The sequence below is a fragment of the Leptodactylus fuscus genome, chromosome 6, assembly GCF_031893055.1.
Source record: "Leptodactylus fuscus isolate aLepFus1 chromosome 6, aLepFus1.hap2, whole genome shotgun sequence".
NCBI classification, from domain to species: domain Eukaryota; kingdom Metazoa; phylum Chordata; class Amphibia; order Anura; family Leptodactylidae; genus Leptodactylus; species Leptodactylus fuscus.
In genome coordinates, this window is record NC_134270.1 from 144,645,716 (window position 1) to 144,651,715 (window position 6,000).

The window sequence follows — 6,000 nt, forward strand, 5'->3', positions numbered from 1 at the left end:
GCGTTTCACTGATATTGCAGACGTGCTGAGCCTTGTAGTTCCCCAGCTTCTCTTGCAGTTAGGCCCTTGTGTCTGCACGTTGACTATATCAGTATAGTAAAGTATATCCCCTATTACTGGACAGTGTGTGTTCATGAAATAGACCTGCTTTTAGTGCTGAATTAACACATGGCAGACTGGATGTTTCTGCAGCTGTCCCATTCATCTGAATAGGGGATGTAAAAGTATACATGTATCTTATTAAAGCAAAGCCATTCACATGGAGGGGACTGATGTTATACTGCAACAAATCTGCTGTGTGTGAATACCCACATAAGGACATAGATGCCAACCGTACTTTTGCGCAATATTTTTATCAGGACATTTTACTCATAATTAAATTATGTGATTTTTTTTTTTAAGCAATGGCTACAGAGTGCCTCCATGTAACCGTACTGTAGAGAGCCCCTATAAATAGTGTATTAGAGAAAGCACCCAAAAGAACTGGACCAGTGTGCCCATATGAACAGTGCCAGCCAGAGCACCCTATTATAGACAGGGGCAGCAGAGAGCACCCTCATATACAGTACCAGAGTGCCCACGTGCCAGTACCAGTAAGAGCACCCCATTATAGACAGGGGCAGAAGAATGCACCCTCATATACAGTACAAGAGTGCCCACGTACCAGTGCCAGTCAGAGCACCTCATTATAGACAGGGGCAGCAGAGAGCACCCTCATATACAGTACCAGAGTGCCCACGTGCCAGTCAGAGCACCCCATTATAGACAGGGGCAGCAGAATGCACCCTCATATACAGTACAAGAGTGCCCACGTACCAGTGCCAGTCAGAGCACCTCATTATAGACCGGGGCAGCAGAGAGCACCCTCATATACAGTACCAGAGTGCCCACATGAGCCAAAGAGGGCGCCCCTATAATCAGTATTATAGATTATTCCCATAAATAATGGCAGCCAAAGAGTGCTCCAAGAAGATATGTAACTTCCTACAGGGTCACCTCTGGGACCCTCATCTGTCTCAAGTACTGGGGTCCCCCATTTTGTGTCAGGGTGAGTGGATACATCTCAGAAGTGAATGTAGAAAGCTGAGCATCCATTGCCAACTGTACACTCACTGTAGCAGCAAGTCGGGTCACCCCTGTTCTTCTGATAAGGATAGTCTATTAAAGGGAATCTATCAGCACCAAAATCATTATTAAACAAGCCCCATTCCCATAATGGCTGCTACAATTTTTTTTTTTTTCTACAAAAAGTTGCTTTGTATTCCTATGCAAATAAGCTAACAGTGCATCAGTGGAGAGTTCTGGTGCATCGTGGCAAAATCTTTCTCTTGCCCAGGAGAAGGCTCCAGTTTCGTCATTGTTCTTGGGAGAGGTATCGACCAAGAGGAAGATCTTGCTTTGATGGTGTACCACACCAGAACACACCTCGCATACACTTTTAGTTTATTTTCTTGCAAATAAAAAGCAGTTCTGAAATGTTTATAGGCTTCATTAGAATGAACAGCGTTCAAAACACAACAACATGAATTCAAACGTCAGAACCAAAATAAGTTCAGGCCCCAAAATTAAATGCAACCCCAATCAGCAAAATTAAAGAGGACACTTCATGACCTCAGGCACATGTGGTTTTATATACCGCTAGAAAGCCGACAGTGTGCTGAATTCAGTGCACTGTCTGCTTTCCCGTTATGAGCCCCGGGGCTGAAGATATCGGTGCCATTATAATGGCACCAATCTCTACCCACTGTGAGTAGAGCGTTCTAGTTGGGCAGTAAGGAATGCCCCCTCTGAAAGTACAGGGCTATGGATGAGTACAATCGGGGGGGGGGGGGGGGGGGGCGTACCTCACAGCCCACCTAGACTGTCAGGAACGCCCCTCTGACAGTGGCCAGAGATCGGTAACAGTGCTGATATCTCTAGCACCAGGGCACATCACAGGAAAGCCGACAGTACGCTGAATTCGGCACACTGTCTGCTTCCTAGCAGTATATAAAACTATATGTGCCTGAGGACATGAAAGAGCAAATAAAGGAAAGGTGTACCGAGCAAACCACTTTTTGTTCGCCTTTGGTAATTGATCAAAGGTGATGGTCAGTCCAAAATAACTGGATCAGTCAAGCGGAGATGTTCAGCTGCAGTAGAAACATCCAACACCCAATGGGGTGGCAACAAAATGGAGAAAGGCCAGAGGATGAAAGGATCACTGCGCTACTCCGTAGTTTCTTCAAACAAACAGGCACTTTATTAGGATTTCAAACACGACGCTTAGGGCAGCGTTTCGGGGGAACACCCCTTTATCATATTAAATCAAACAGGCTTTGTTGGCACATCCAAATGGATATTTGACATTGCCAAAGCTAGTAAAGTGGGGGGGGGGGGGGTTTGGGGTCGAGGGGGAGAGTAAGGGGGTGGGGGGGTGGCTGATTTGGGGTATAACAGTCCATGGAGTCTCATCTTCCTCTTAGTTGGTGACCGCTATATGGGGAGGTGGGGTGGGGCAGTATAACAGTCCATGGAGTCTCATCTTCCTCTTAGTTGGTGGCCGCTATATGGGGAGGTGGGGTGGGTGGTTTGGGGTATAACAGTCCGTGGAGTCTCATCTTCCTCTTGTTTGGTGACAGCTGGACACGTATTGGGCAGTAATCTCCACAGTGGCCTCTTCTTCTCCCAGTAGGATGTAGAGTTTCCTCTTCTCGTCTGCAGATGTGAAGTCTGGGATATGGGCAGAGAGTCTTTGGTAGTAGACGACCCTCACAGCTGAGTATTTGGTGCAGTGTAGCAGGAAGTGGGTCTCGTCTTCTAGGGCCCCCTGGTCACAGTGCTGGCACATGAAGTTATCAAGTGTATAACAGATACACACTAGTACCCTATTGACACAAGGCAGAAAAAACAACAATTACAATCGGATTTCCAAACCAACTCTTGATACACCAAATGGAAAAGGGAACAACACAGGGGAACATTTGCATACATTCGACAAGGGTATTGTAACATGCCTAAAATGATACAGGCTGAATTGTGTAAATATGAAAGTAACTCAATAGATACTATCAGAACATATTGGATCACCAAGGTGATTCTCTTATATTAATTTTGTTTTTGGTTGGTGGACACGGAAGTAGCTTAAGGCTAAAGGACTAATAATACAGAAGAACTTCAGGGATATATCAGGCTGAAGGACTCCTATACCTATAAAGATATTCGAACCGCTCCAGAGTTATTGGTATGTTCCGGATAGGTACTACATGGTTTCTATTCACAACAAGACTTTGTTTTCAAGGGTATAGTTTGAGTATGTGTCCATGTGAGGACATGAAAGGTCCTCTTTAAGCTACATCCACAAATGTGCATGTGTCTGGTCTGGCGTAAAATGGCACGAGCGACACGTGGATGATATCTGTGTGCTGTTGGCGTATCCAGACTAGAGCTGGACCTGCCAGAGCTCCTGTTTTTGCCTGTGGGCACTGTCTCTGATATTAAGATTTACAGGTTCTGATGTATGCCGCAGACAGGTGAAATCAATGCTCTGGCACACACAGCAATGTCCCGGGTGTACGGTACAGCTCATTCGCATACAGATTAAAAGGTTATATTCTCTGCAGTACGACTGGAAACAAAAAATGTCACTAATCAGATGTAAATAGATTAGTGGTGAGGCGGACATGTTGCGAACATTTACATAAGGCACAAACTTTTGCCTTTGTGTTTTAGCTGAGATTCTCTGCATCTGGTCTTACCCTAGAAGAAATTTAATGGTAGTAGACCAAACCTCTATTTGAAACCACAGATGTCAGACCCTCACAGTTATCTCAGACTCCTAAGGGTCAGTTCACACTCAGTTTTTTGCAGGCGGATTTTGACGAGGAATCCAAAAAAACGTCCCCCATCCATTTAAATGGGAATCACTATGGGTCAAGACTTCCTCCTGATTAGGCCCATTCATATGGACCTAATCAGGAGTGGGTTGTCGTGATAGAATGTAGATGCATTGCATCAGAATCCGGTCATGGCTAGCCACGCGAAAAAGCCGGCGGCAGAAAGCGAAGAGGAATTTCCTCTTCACTTTCCACCATGTGAACTGACCCTAAGGGTGTACAGTCATGGCCAAAAGTTTTGAGAATGATACAAATATTAATTTTTACAAAGTCTACTGCTTCAGTTTTTCTAATGGCAATTTGCATATACTCCAGAATGTTATATAGAGTGATCAGCTTAACAGCAATTACTGGCAAAGTTAATATTTGCCTAGAAAATGAACTTTATCCCCCAAAACACATTTCAACATCATTGCAGCCCTGCCTTAAAAGGACCAGCTAACATCGTTTCAGTGATTGCTCCATTAACACAGGTGTGGGTGTTGATGAGGACAGGGCTGGAGATCAATCTGTCATGATTAAGTAAGAATGACACCACTGGACACTTTAAAAGGAGGCTGGTGCTTGGCATCATTGTTTCACTTCTGTTAACCATGGTTATCTCTAAAGAAACACGTGCAGTCATCATTGCACTGCACAAAAATGGCCTAACAGGGAAGAGTATCGCAGCTAGAAAGATTGCACCTCAGTCAACAATCTATTGCATCATCAAGAACTTCAAGGAGAGAGGTTCCATTGTTGGCAAAAAGGCTCCAGGGCGCCCAAGAAAGATCAGCAAGCGCCAGGACCGTCTCTTAAAAGTGTTTAGCTGCGGGATCGGGCTACAGGCAGTGCAGAGCTTGCTCAGGAATGGCAGCAGGCAGGTGTGAGTGCATCTGCACGCACTGTGAGGCGGAGACTCTTGGAGCAAGGCCTGGTCTCAAGGAGGGCAGCAAAGAAGCCACTTCTCTCCAGAAAAAACATCAGGGACAGACTGATATTCTGCAAAAAGTACAGGGAGAGGACTGCTGAGGACTGGGGTAAAGTCATTTTCTCTGATGAATCCCCTTTTCGATTGTTTGGGACATCTGGAAAACAGCTGGTATTAAGCCACACATATAGTTAGTTTTGCTCTATTTAGTTAGTGCTCGGACGAGCAGGTTTTTGTTTGACGTTTTTGTATCTGACGTAAGGTTTATTTATTTTTCCTATTTTTCCAAATAAACTTGTTTGCACCAGATATTGTGTCCCTGGCTCTGACTAGTTGGGTCTGCACTGCTGCTGCTGCTACCAAGCTACCTTCCCCACAGTAAACAATAACAGTCCTGGCCTTGGATGACTACGCAGCCTAATTCCTCAGATGTGGCCCTTATTTATCTTGTCATTCCTCATTTTTGACCCCTAAGATTTTTCTTTCTTTTTTATAGACATTTTGGGAATTTGGTTTTCGCTGTTGTGAATGCATTGGGTCCAGAAAGCTCATTAATTTCCATGGGAGTATAGCCCAAGTACAGGGTTCGTCTGTCTGTGAATAAAGCGTTGCGCCCACCACTTTTGTGGATACAGATAGCTTACCCTTTCTTATTGGCAGTACAGATGTAGTCATCTTCCAAGACCTAATCTGAAACATACAGATAGATAACCTATAGATAAATAGTATTTTGAAGTCTTTGATGGTGACTAGACGAAGTACCAGTATAGGAGCCATACCAGCGATTATGGTGCCCACCACCTAAGTGCACCTGTTGGACCTATTGATGGAGACTGATCACACCAAATAACCTCAAGGCAAGGCAGACGCTATAAATTAGGAATATAGTGCCCTTTGATATCGGACTATCCTCTTGCTGACATTAGTAGTCTGTTGGTCGCTGACTTCAGGCTCGCGTGCTTTCTATGCCCAGGCTGCATTGTACTCTTAGTCCACCCCTGAGCGCAGTACATTAATGTAGTCATAAACTGCAGCATTAACACTAGGTTTTGCATATTATATTGCTTGGTTTATGCTCCCTGAAACTGTTATTATGACCGCGCTCCGATAATTGCTGCAATGTACTTCTCACCGTATGGAAGAATGACTCTCTGTGATGATGTTATTTTACTGTAACACTATGCGGTCATAGACTCCAGTACGAATACTTATTAT